This window comes from Canis lupus, chromosome 25 (genome assembly GCF_003254725.2).
Source record: "Canis lupus dingo isolate Sandy chromosome 25, ASM325472v2, whole genome shotgun sequence".
Lineage (NCBI taxonomy): Eukaryota > Metazoa > Chordata > Mammalia > Carnivora > Canidae > Canis > Canis lupus.
Window position 1 is genome coordinate 29,928,011 of NC_064267.1, and position 13,942 is coordinate 29,941,952.

Sequence of the window (13,942 nt, forward strand, 5' to 3'; positions counted from 1 at the left end):
TGTCAATTAAAAAATCTGCTGGGATTGTACTGGGTATGCATAGAATCTGTGGATGAATATAGGGAGAATGGACATCTTAATAACACTGAATCTTCTTATATATGTGAACATGATATATATTTCCATTTGTAAAATATGTTAAAATTTGTCTCAGAGATATTTTATAGTTTTCAATATAGAGATCATGCACATCTTTCATAAACTTTTTCCTATATATCTTATGTTTTTATTCCTATTGCTAGATAATTTTTTAAATTTTAGTTTTCTAATTATTTTGCTCCTGGCTTGTAAAAATGCAATGAGTTTTAGTGTATCAGCCATCTATGTCGGGACATTGATAAATTCCCTTACTAATAATTATTTTCTTGTAGATTCCTTAGGATTTTCTACATAAGCAACCCTGCAATCTATGAATAAAGACAATTTTCCATTACTCTTTCCAATACTTATTTCTTTATTTGCCTTATTTCACTGGTGAGGATCTCCAGCAAAATATTGACTAGAAGAATAAGAGATGAGATCCTTGCTTTGTTCCTAATTTTAGAAAAAGTCTTTAGTCTTTCACCATCAAATATAGGATTAGATGTAGGGTATTTTTTTTTTTTTTTAGATTTTATTTATTTATTCATGAGAGACAGAGAGAGAGAGAGAGAGAGAGAGAGGCAGAGACACAGGCAGAGGGAGAAGCAGGCTCCATGCAGGGAGCCTGACATGGGACTCGATTCCGGGTCTCCAGGATCAGACCCTGGGCTGAAGGTGGCGCTAAACCACTGAGCCACTGGGGTTGCCCTGTGGGGTATTTTTTATAGATGTTATCAAATTGAAAATTTTTCTTTCTATTTATAATTTACTGGGAGTTACTTTTTAAAACCACAAAAGGCTGTTGAATTTTGTTAAATTACTCTTATTCATCTATTGAAAAGGTTATGTAAGCTTTCTCCTTTATTCTGTTAATGTGGTAAATTATCTTGATCAGTTTTCAAATGTTAAAATAATCTCTCATTTCTAGTATAAACTTCACTTGGTCATGGTGCAATATATATATATATATATATATATTTAAAGTATCGTTTAATTTTATTTGTTAATATTATTAATTGTACTCTTAAGAGTTTCATGAAGTTTAGGTGTCTATAATTCTCTTCATTGTAATGCCCTTTTCTGGTTTTGTCGCCAGATTTAAACTGGCTTACTCAGTCCATTTAGGTTGCTATAACAAAATACCACAGATTGAGTGGCTTATAAACAACAGACATTTATTTCCCACAGTTCTGGAGTCTGGGAAGTCCAAGATCAAGGCACTGGAAGATTTGATATCTGGTGAGGGCCCATTTCCTGGTTCAGTCTTCTTTTTGTCATAAAAGGGACATGGGATCTCCCGTAGGTCTTTTTATAAAGGCATTAAATCCCATTTATGATGGCTGTTTCCTCATGAACCAGTTGCCTCTCAGAGGCTCCACCTCCTAAAACCATTATCTTGCAGGTTAGGATTTCAACATAGGAATTTGGGGGGGACACAATTATTCAATCCATAGTACTGGCCTCACAAGATCAATTGAGAAGATTCCTCTTTTTCTCTATTTTCTGAAGTAGTTTGCATAAGAAAGATGTTAGATCATAAGTATTTTGTAGAATTCATCTGTGAAACCATCAGAGACTGGTTCTCAGTTTATGAGAAATTTTCTTTAATTAAAAACTCAATTGCTGGGGCACCTGTGGCTCAGTTGGTTGGATGTCTGACCCTTGATGTCAGCTCAGGTCTTGATCTCAGGGTTGAGTTTGAACGCCATATTGGGCTTCATGTTGGGTGTGGAACCTACTGAAAAAAAAAATCAATTGCTGTAACATATATAGTACTACTCAGATTTTGAATTTCTTCTTGAGTTAGTTTTTATAAGTTGTGCTATTTGAGGAATAATTCCATTTTATCTAAGTAATCAAATACATTGACATAACATTGTTCATAATATTCCCTTATTTTTTAAATGTTTGTATGATCTATGGTAATATTAGTATTTTTATTTATATTGATATTTATATGCTCCATTTTTTGTTTATTATTAACCTTTCTAGACATCTATCAATTTTATTAATTTGTCCAAATAACCTATTTTTGGCCTTGTTAACTCTATTGTTTGTATGACTTGTTTCTTGTTCTTTTATTATTCTCTTACTTTAGATTGACTTTGCTCTTCTATATCTAGTTTCTTAAGGTTCTTTTAAGCTTTCTTCTTATTCAATAGAGATATTTAAGGCCATACATTTCCCTCTAAAAACTGCTTTAGCTGTACCCGATAAATTTATATAGGTTGCATTTTTCTTATTCATTCTAAATGTTTTCTAGGGGCACCTGGATGGGTGAGTTGGTTAAGCATCTGCCTTTGGCTTAGGTCATGATCTCAATCAGAGTTCTAGGATGGAGCCCTTCATCAGGATCCCTGTTCAGTGGGGATCTTCTTTTCCCTCTCCATCTGCCCCTCCCCCTGTTCACGTTCTCTTTCTCTCTCTCTCATAAATAAATAAAATCTTTAAAATTAAATAAATAAATAAAAACTTTCTCATCTCTCTTATGATATCTTCTTCACTGAGGTGTTTTTTAGTAGTATGACATTTAATTTTCAAGTATTGGAGGGATTTTCTAGATATTTTATTTTCACTGATTTCTAATACAATTACATTATAGTCAGAGAACATTTTATGTAAGATTCCAATCCACTAAAATTTATTTAGACTTAACTTATGACCCAAGATATATTTTATTTTGATGGCCTATATTTCCTTGAAATAAATGTTTATTATGTTCTTATTTGGCATAGCATTCTATAGTTATCGATCAATTCCAGTTGCTTCAGATTTTCTGTATAATTACTAGAGGTTTTTTTGTGTACTTATTTGTCAGTTCCTGAGGGAGGGGTGTTAAAATACCCAACTATGATTGTGAGCTTGTGTATTTCTTTATTTGGTTCTCTTATTTTTGCTTCATGAATTTTGAAGCTCTGTTATTGTTTATACATGCATACATTGTTATGTCTTCCTGGTGCATTATCTCTTTTATTATTCTGATATGTTCCTCTTTATCTCCTTTAAAGTTCTGAAGTCTGCTTTACCTGTTATTAATATACCCATTCCAGCTTTCTTATGCATGCTGCTGGCATGGTACATCTTTTGCCATTTATCACATCCAATCTATCTTTGTATCTAAAGTACCTCTATGTAGATAGCATCTAATTGGGTCTTTTTCTCTTAAAATATTTTATTTATATATTTGAGAGAGAGAGAGTGAGCAAGAGAGGAGAGAGCACACAAGCTGGGAGAGAAGCAGAGGGAAAAGGAGAATCAGACTCCATGCTGAGCAGGGAGCCTGATGTGACACTTGATCCCAGGAGCCTGGGATCATGACCTGAGCTGAAGGCAGATATTTAATGGACTAAGCCACTCAGACACCCCTAATTGGGTCTTTGTTAAAGAACTAGCCTGACAAACTCTGAATTTTAGAGTGTTTAGTCCTTCAACATTTAATGTAACTATATCCTATAATGTTATTATTTTCCTTAAAAAGTTATCTTTTCTCTAAGGAAACTTAGAGAAGATAAAAATTCCATACATTTTAATATTTATCCACTCATTTATCATTTCTGCTGCTCTTCTTTCCTTCCTATAGATACAAGTTTCTATCTACTATTTTCTATAAGCATGAAAAATATCCTTTAGCAATTCTTTTTTTAATATTTTATTTGTTTATTTGAGAGAGTGAGAGAGAGCACAGAGAGGGAGAGGGAGAGGGAGAAGCAAACTCCCTGCTGAGCAGAAAGCCCAATATGAGGCTCAATCCCAGACCCCTGATATCATGACCTGACCCAAAGGCAGACACTTAACCAACTGAGCCACCCAGGTACCACCACCCCCCCAGTTAGCAATTCTTATAATGAAGATATTCAACTCTGAATTCAGTCAGCCTTAATTTTTCTGAAAATATCTTTATTTTCTCCTCACTTTTGAAGGTTATTTTCAGTGAATATAAAATTCTATGTTAACAATATTTTCTTTTAAAACTTCAAAGATTTTATTTTATTGTTTCTTGTGTCTATTGATTCTGATTAAACAATTAACAGTATTTCATATCATTCTCCCTCTGTATGTAATGTGTCTTTTATTCTCTGCTTATTTTTAAGATTTTCTCTGTATCTTTGGTTTTTGGAATTTGACTAGTAAGTGCATAGGTGCAGTTTTCTTTCTATTCTTTGTCAACTTTCTTTTTCATTCTCCAATTTCATGTATGTTGGACTATTTGACATTTTTCCAAGTGCTCCTGAGGTTCTGTTTATTTTTCTGCTGTATTTTTCCCTTCAATTTGGATAATTTTAATTGAGCTGTCATCACGCTTTTCTGACTTTTTCTTTTCCATTGCCAATGGTCATATTTTTACTCTTTGTATGCTAACACTTGGGTAACCTCTGGGTCAGTTTCTTTCTTTCTTTTTAAAAGATTTTGTTTATTTATTTATTCATGAGAGACACAGAGAGAGAGAGGCAGAGACACGAGCAGATGGAGAAGCAGGCTCCATGCAGGGGGCCAGATGTGGGACTTGATTCGAGGTCTCTAGGATCACACCCTGGGCCAAAGGCAGTGCTAAACCGCTGAGCCACCTGGGCTGCCCTCTGGGTCAGTTTCTATTGCTTATTTTTTTCTTGATGATGGTCACATTTTTCTTTTTTAGAGAGGGAGAGAGAGAATTTTCTTTAAAGTCTTTATTTATTTATTCATGAGAGACACAGAAAGAGAGAGGCAGAGACATAGACAGAGGGAAAAGCAGACTCCAAGCCTGACGTGGGACTCCATCCCGGGTCTCCAGGATCCCACCCTGAGCAAAGGCAGTTGCTTAACCGCTGAGCCACCCATGCATCCCAGAGAGAGAGAATCTTAAGTACACTCTATGCTCAGCGCAGAGCCCAACATGGGCTTGATCTCACAACCTTGAGATCATGACTTGAACTGAAATCAAAAGTTGGATGTTCAACTGGCGGAGCCATCCAGGTACCCTAATGGTCAGATTTTTCTGGGTTTTGTTCTTTATGAGGGGCACACTAGTAATTTGGGGGTATTATTGATGACACATTTTAGAGACTATGGAATCTGTTTTTTTCCTTAGTAGAGTATTGACTTTTGTTCTAGTAATTGGTTTGATCACTGGTTGATCCCTCTGAATTTGACTCGATGTTTATGCTTTTTTTTACAGCAAGTTTGTTATTCCCAACCCTCTAACTTCATGGAACTCAACCTCCAAACTTTGTCTCTTAGACATTTCCCCCAGAGCTTGGCTTTAGTTGTTTGGGGTTTTTTGTTTGCTTGTTTAGGGTGAATCTAAGATAAGCCTTACTCTAGGGTGTAGTTCTTACTCCTAAAGCACAACTTTTCTGATGTCTCAGCCTGATGTCCTAATAACATCTCTCCACTCTGCTGCATGGATCTCCAATATCCCCAGGACTTCTTGATCTCATATCTCTGTGCCATTCTCAAGCCCATATTAGCCTCACAAGTATTCCTTTGTAGTCTTTACTTGTATGTGTACAGCCCTCATCCAAAGTGCTATAGGTAACTCAAACACAACTTTTGGGCCTTTTGTATGCATGCTTCTTTCTTATTCATTGTCCTGCTCTACAATTTCCAGTTGTTTCAGCTACTTCAAACTCTGACTCCTCAGCTCAGGAGATTAGACTTTAACCCTCTGCCCTCTGTTACAAAACTGTTCCCAGAGTGATCATGAGTTCATCTTGTGGGTTTTCTTTCTCTGGAGGACTAGAGTCTTGTATTACCTACTATCCACTGTCTGAAAACAGTTTTGTCACATATTTTGTCCAGTTTTATTGTTGCTTTGTTGGGAGGCTGGTATGGTACCAGTTACTCTGTTATATCCAGAAGTTGAAATCATCCAGTGGATTTCAGATAAGGAAGCTTCAACATCACTTCATTCTGTATCATATGGTAAGGTATTGGGGGAGACTACTTAGAAAACCCTTGATCAAGGGATGCCTGGGTGGTTCAGTGATTGTGCATCTGTCTTTGGCTCAGGGTGTGATCCCAAGGTCCTGGGATCAAATCCTGCATCAGCCTCCCCGCAGGAAGCCTGCTTCCCCCTCTGCCTGTGTCTCTCTCTCTCCCTGTGTCTCTCATAAATAAATACATTTTTAAAATCTTAAAAAAAAAGAGAAAACCTTTGATCTACTCTGATAAGGATGGATTACTTTACTGAACTCTACCACATTTTCCACTCCATTTACATGTATTCGTTTTTCTCTATTCCCTTTTCCTGCCCTCTGGTGATTTGATCTTGCTGAGACTGAGGTGACACAAAGATAGATTTCTTTGGCTCACCTTCCAGCAGGCAATAAATAGGCACATATCTCTCTATGGTTAGCTTCCATTTCTCTTCCTGTTTCCTGTTATTCTGAATGAGTCAAGCTTACAAATTAGATCATAAATAACTTGTACTTACCAAACTCTCGTGGAGGTGAGCTTCTTATTGATCAGAGCTTTGTTTATTTCTCATTCCCACACATTCTCTCACCTTCTCCTTCTCAGCCATTCTTTTCTCCAACTATCTGTCATTCATTTCTTCTCCTTTAAAAAAAAATATTTTACTTATCCATGAGAGACACAGGCAGAGGGAGAAGCAGCCTCCATGCAGGGAGCCTGATGTGGGACTCGATCCCAGGTCTCCAGGATCACACCCCAGGCTGAAGGCAGCACTAAACCACTGAGCCACCCAGGCTGCCCTCCTTTCTTCTCCTAAACATGCTTTTCCTCTACTTGCTTTCCTGTTTAAAAAAAAAAATTGTCTCTTGAGTTATATATATACCTATCTCTGTGTAAATCAATTAATACATGTAAATCAATGTACATTATATTATTTACATAATTAATATAATTATTTATAGCATTTATATTATATGATAAATTATTTACATGTATTAATTTATTTACATATGTATACCTGATGAGGGGTGTTCCTGCATATATTAGAGTTTGTGTGGCATAGTTTCTATGACATGAAGCTGGAAAAGATCCAGAGGGAGAGAATTATGTTCACTAAACATTGGTTCTGAGCCAAGGCACTAAAGTATACCTTTTATATACAAAATTCATGTAGCCTACTACTCTGTGAAGTAGGGATTCTTACACTTATTTTTTAGAAAGAAATAAGGCATTCAATGAAGCAAAAGTAAGTTGCCCAAGACACAGCTGGCAAATGACAGAGCAAAGATTCAAACAACATCTCTCTGGCTCAAATCTGGACTCTTTTCATCATGTGATACTTTCTAGTCAGCAAGATATCTGTTAAGAAAGTTGGTCAAAATGCATGTAGTTTCCTGATTCATGAGTTGGAATGATCCAGCATTGCCTTGATGGAAATTGTCAGATCTTAAAGTTCTTCTGTTATAATCTACATCTGAAACCTGTATGATCCGGGAGGCTTTATAATCAGGCACAAGAGAATGAGAATGATGGGAGAATTTAGCTGAGGATATCAGAGATTAAAGTAATTGAAAACTGCAGAGCGGGACTCATACAAGGGAATGGGTCCAAGGTCTAGGAGGACAAGTGATTGAAGATGAGGTCAGCAGGAAGAATAGAACCCTCAAGGGACAAAAGAACCATTCAGCCCTGAAATTTACAGGAATCTACAGTGGCAGGATTAATGTAGCAGACAGAGAGCCTTCCCAGAAGCCACTCATATGTGGAGTGACAGGGACCAGGTGAATGTAATGGTGAAATTTACAGGAATCTACAGGAGGCAGGATGAATGCAGCACACAGAGAGCTTTCCCAGAAGCCACTGGCAAGTGGATTGACAGGAACCAGGTGAGTGCAATCAGCCTCCCCTAGTCTCAGCAGGGGGTGCCAACATCATTTATAATCAGAGTGAATGAGTAGTCAGGTTAGAAATGTTAGCATGCCATGAAAGTATATTGAAATGAATCATGATGTCATGGCAAGTGCAAGAAGGGAAGGGGTCGAGAGTTTGAAAAAGAGAAAAAAGTAAAAGGAAGTAAAAATCTCTCAGAGATTCTGCTGCTCCAGCCAAGGGAGAGAAACTGAGCTGGGGGATTCAAATATGTGGTCCCTAGAAAGCTGTACTCTCACAAGAGCACTGATGATTTGCTGAACTTTCCCCAGTTTGGATTAAATGTAAATATTCCTTGGTTTGGAAAGGTAGCCTAGATTCTTTACTTTACTTTTTTATATTTTAAAATAAAAAGCAATCGCATAGGGGATCCTTGGGTGGCTCAGCGGTTGAGCATCTGCTTTCAGCCCAGGGTGTGATCCTGGAGTCTAGGGATCGAGTCCCACATCAGGCTCCCTGCATGGAGCCTGCTTCTCCCTCTGCCTCTCTTTCTCTCTCTCTCTCTCTCTCTCTGTGTGTGTGTGTGTATGTCTCATGAATAAATAAATAAAATCGTAAAAAAAAAGAAAAACAATTGCATAATACATTCACAAAATCCAAAAGGTTCAAAAGAACATAAAGGGAAAGGCTAGTCTTCCTCCTACCTCACAATTTCCTGACCTCCCCTTTCCAGAGGCTTCTATTATCAGGCTTTTATGGATCCTTCCAAACATATTCTCAGAATTTGAATATAGCTATGTATATACTTTTTTAAAAAAAGATTTTTTTTTATTTATTCATGAGAAACACAGAGAGGAGAGAGAGAGGCAGAGACATAGGCAGAGGGAGAAGCAGCCTCCATGCAGGGACCCTGACGTGGGACTCAATCCTGGGTCTCCAGGATCATGCTCTGGGCTGAAGCTGGCACTAAACCGCTGAGCCACCTGGGTTGCCCAGCTATGTATATACTTATATTTTTCACACAAATGATCACATAAGGTACATGTTCTTTTGCACATCAATTTTTATAAATTTTAACTTTTTAGATATATTTTGGAGATTATTCTTTATCAGTTCATAGAGGACTGCCTTATTACTTTTTAGTAGCCAGATAATTTTATGTTACAGATGTCTCACAATTTAACTAGTCTCAATGGGAACTCAGGTTAATTTCTAGTTGTTTGCTATTACATACTGGACAATAAACATCCTTGAACACATGTGGAATCAAGCTCAGCAAGGTGCTGGCGATTCCAAAGTAACTGGACAACTTCTGATGAGCTAGCTGTCAGGTGCCTTAATGCTGGGAAATGTTGCATCTCTCTGGCTAAAGGATAAATATATCAGTCTCTAGAAGTATGTGTCCTTCATAATAAATAACCTAAATCAGCTTTTTGGTCCAAATTGGTCTTAGGGGTTTCCTGGATCCCTAGGGGTCCACCCAGGGTCTGCCTCAGTTTGAGGTCACCTGAGGAAGCACACCTGGACCTGCTCTTGTCCTACCAGGTTCTGCAATGCACTGGGACCTTGAGAGGACTGGACAAGGTAACCCCCTAACATAGGGTTCCCCAGATTCTAGAGCAATTTAGTGCCTTCTCAGTGCCTGAACACCCATATCCAAACACAATAGGACTTTTGTTTCCAAAGACAGGGCTTGCTCTACCCACCTGAATCCCTCCTCTGTAATGTGGGAAGATCATGAGATATAAACGAGACACAGCTCAGTGCATTTTCAACCTCAAATTGGTCACCAGTTAGCTTGGAACTGCCACAGAATAATCACACTTGTTACAGAGCACCCATTTCACTTCCTCATTCCTCAGGAGCTTCCATCCTCAGCTTGGCTCGAAACCCTTTCTCTCTTGGCTTTCTAGATTCTGAGAAAACCAAGGCTCCAATGGTTCCTCCAAGTCAACCCCTTGGTTAGACACCACACCTAGACAGTGGCTCCCCTGAACATTTCCAGAACCGGTTTATCAAATTTCTCTCCCAGGATCCTTTCAGGCACTACCCCTGATTTTCAGGCCTTTTCTGATTGACTGGTTTGGTCACTGACTGGTTGACTGGAGTGCATGGAATCACACGGTAGGCAGGTCATGAAGTTCATGATAAAGGGCCAATGGCAAAATGAAGGATGTTGACTCAATTAGCATGTTATTAAGTAAGAGGCAAAAAAGATCTCAGACACCATATGCCTTATACCATTTGTTTTTTCTTATGTCAATGAAATTTATAAGACCTCCAGCTCAATTTTGAGTACAAGTGGTGATAGCAGCAGACACCCTTGTTCTTGATCTTAAAGAGATGCATTCTTTTTCTTTTTCTCTCAGTCTCGTGTGTGTGCATGCACACACACACACACACACACAGGCACACGCAAGGACATTTTACTAATGAATATACTGGAAGATTGAGGGGAGAAGGTATGGCTATGTTCAGGGACTTTAATTGTCACCAGGCTCTGCGTTGCTGCTTTCTTAGAGTGGCTTCTTTCTTAGGCAGGATAGATATTCTCTAATTTTTAGGGAAACAGCCACAGACACTTCAAGCTTTCAGTCTTCTGACCTAGCTGCCCCATAAAGAGAAAGCACCTCTTTTCTAATATTCCCAGTGAAAAGTGTGGAGACTGACACTCTTTGGCTAATTGGTCCTGCCTGGGTAACACGTCCATTCCTGCACTGAATGTGAACAGAGCAGTGGTATTCCCACTGGTCAGACCTGAGTCATTGGTCTCCTTCTGGGAGGATGTAGGTGGGGGCGGGGGTTGACCCCTATTTGAACCACTTGAAGTGATTACTTGAAAAGTGACTCAGACACCTCAACAGCTATCTGCTATAGGTGGCATGTGAGCTGAGTTTGCAGGATAGGCAGGACTTAAGACTGGAAAGACAAGCAAAAAGGGAATTCTAGGAGGAAGAAATGATATAAGCAAAAACCATGGAGGTGACCTGGAGACAGTTTAACGAGCAGCCTGGTCTCCCTGGGAGGCTGCATGATGGCAAAAGAGGAGGAGGGCCTCTTGCCTTCTTTGTTTTATTTTTATTTTTTTAAAAAGATGTTTATTTATTCATGAGAGACACAGAGAGAAGGCAGAGACATAGGCAGAGGGAGAAGCAGGCTCCTCACAGGGAGCCCAAAGTGGGACTCGATTCCGGAACCCCAGGATCATGCCCTGAGCCAAAGGCAGATGCTTGGCTGCTGAGCCACCCAGGCATCCCCCTTTGTTTTCTTTTTAAAATGACATTTGTTGTTGTTATCATCATCATTATTATTTGTCATTTAAATTATTATTATAGAGGGTTTCCAACAAAACAAAGAGACTAAATAATGTGTACCCATATACCACCCATCACCCAATTTTATAATTATCAGTGCTTTACCAATTGTTTTGTCTCTCTCATGTGATTTGTCTATCTTTGTGTTTAAAGCAAATCACAGACATTAAATCATTTCAGCTCTAAATATTTCAAGATATGTATCTTTAACATATACAAGTTTTTTTAAAAAAGTAATCAATACATTATCACACTTAGTAATTTCGTAATATGATCTAATAACAAATCTGTGTTCAAATTTCTATGTTTTTTCTCAAAAATGTCTTTATAAATTGATTTGTTTGAAATAAAATCCAAAGTTCAAAATTGCACTTGTTGATACATTTAAGTCTCTCTCTTTAATACACTTTTACTTGAAGATTAATTTTAAGTCTCTTTTAATCTATAACATTCCCTCTACTCTACTTTTCCCATGCCATTTATTTGTTGAAAAATGAGTCATTCTAGGTTGACAACTCAAGATCATGAAGATGGCATTAACATGTTTCTCTCTTTGGAGGTGTTGTAAATTGACTGTAAGATAGATCTAGAGGCTTGATTACAACTAGGGACAATTTTCTTTTCTTTTCCTTCTTTATTTTGGCAACTTGACTTAATAGGTGGTGCTGTGTACTGTCTATTACATCATATCAGAAGGTATGCGATGTCTGATTCTCTTAAAGGCAACAGCTTCCATTTTTCACCTTTATGAAAGGTATTTGCTGTGAATTTTTTTTGGTAGATAATACATTTTAGGTTTAAAAATTCCAAGTCTGAGGCATCTGGGTGGCTCAGTCAGTTAGCATTTGCCTTTGGCTCAGGTCATGATCTCAGGGTCCTGGGATGGAGCCCTTGTCAAGCCCCATGTCAGGCTCCCTGATCAGTGGGGAATCTGCTTCTCTCTTTCCTTCTCCCTCTCCCCCTACTTGTGCTGTCTCAATAAATAAATAAATAAATAAATAAATAAATAAATAAATAAATAATCTTTTTTTAAAAAGTGCACTAGTTTGATAAGATTTCTTAAAAGTCATGAATGGATGCCTTATTTATGAAACACTTTTTCTGCATCTATTCATCTGTTTCTTTTCTGATTCTGGTAACAAGCTTTTCTATCCTCACGGAATAGAGTTGGGGAAGTCTCCCTATTTTATCTCTTCTCTGGAAGAGTCTGTGTTGGATTAGAATTGTCTTCTTTGAATGTTTTGGTAGAATTTGCCTATAAGTATTTCTGCATGGGCCTGGTGTTTTCTTTGTGAGGATATTTTAAACCATAGATTCAATGTCTCTATGGCTTCAGAATATTCAGGTTTTCTATTTCTTGAGTCATTTTTGATGACTTACATTTTCCTATGATTTGTTGGTCCACCTGAGTTTTCAAAGGTACTGGCACTAAGTGTTCATAACGTTTCTGTTTAATGTCATCTTTTTTATTCCTATTATCTTTTATTGGTACTTTCTCTCATCTGTCTTGATCAATAATGTCTATAGTTTATAAGTTGTATCAGTCTTTTAAAAGAATCCTCTCTCTCTCACTCTCTCTCTCTCTCTCTCTCTCTCTCTCTCTCTATATATATATATATATATATATATTTAAAAAAGAACCAACTTTTGGCTTTGTCAATCTTCACCATTCAAAACTTCTTTTTCCCTTTTCATTAACTTCATTAATTCTGGGCCTTTATTATTTCTTTCTTTCCTCTTGATGTGTATTCTGGTGTACCTCAAACTTTTCAAGTGGGCCATGTAGTTCATTTGTTTTAGCCTTTCTTCTTTTTCTAATATAAGTATACCAGACCATTAATATTCTCCTCAAGTATTGCCTTGGCTACACTCCTCAACTTCTGAGATTTAGATATTTCATTATAAAATAGCTTTAAAATATTTTCTTTGTCTATTTCAACCTAATTTTTATTATAATTTCTTTTTTTCTTTGTTTTTTTTAAGTAGGCTCCACACCCAACTTGGGGCTCAGAACTCACAACCCTAAGATCAAGAGTTGCATGTTCTACTGACTGAGCCAGTCAAGTGCCCCTATAATTTCTCTTTTGACTCATGAGCTTTTGGAAGTGAATTTCTATTTTTTAAATAATTTTTTTTAAATTGTGTGTTATTTTTACAATCCTTCAGTGGAATGCACAGATTACATATATTGTTTGTTGAGTTTCCCCAAATGTGTACATCTGTGTAAGTCACACAGCTGTAATGACAGACCATTTCCATGGGAGAAACGTGTCTTCAGGCTCTCCATCAATCCCTGCTCTTCCCTTGCACACCCTGAGGCTGCCACTATTCTGATCTCTAGCACCATAGAGTACCTTTGCATCTCCTACAATTTAATAGAAATGGAATCATACTATATCTACTCTTTTGTGTGTAGCTTTTCTTCAATAGAGTGGTTTTTTTTTTTTAATGTTATTGCTTGTATTTTGGATTGTTGTTTTCTTTCTTCTTCTTCAACCTCATCCTACTCTCCTTCTTCTCTTTCTTCTTTGGAGTAGTTCATATTCCATTGCATGAAAATACAATTTATCCATTCCTCTGTTGCTGGATATTTGGGCTATTTCCAGTTTGGGGAAATTATGATGAAAGCGGCTATGAATGTTTTTGTGCAAGTCTTTTTGTGGAATATGTTTTTATCTCTCTTGGGTAAATACCTAGGGGTGGAAGTGTTGAGTCATAGGGTAAGTGCATGTTTACCTTTACAAGAATCTGCTAAACTAGTTTTCCAAAGATGTTCTACCATTTTC

The 13,942-nt window shown here is 37.4% G+C and overlaps 1 protein-coding gene across 2 annotated transcripts in view; it reads right to left on the reverse strand.

Annotated features, from left to right (window-relative positions):
* Nucleotides 1-1,235: 1,235 nt before the first annotated feature.
* Nucleotides 1,236-13,942, reverse strand: part of SCARA3 (scavenger receptor class A member 3) — a 75,676-nt gene continuing 62,969 nt past the window's right edge. The window contains exons 6-7 of one of the 2 annotated variants that reach the window (XR_003142448.3): nt 6,494-6,618; nt 1,236-1,816 (exon numbers count right to left, since the gene is read on the reverse strand). The gene's annotated coding sequence lies outside the window, so the exon portion shown is untranslated. Of the gene's footprint in view, nt 1,820-6,493; nt 6,619-13,942 lie in introns of both variants that reach the window. The other variant, XR_003142447.3, reaches the window with a different exon arrangement.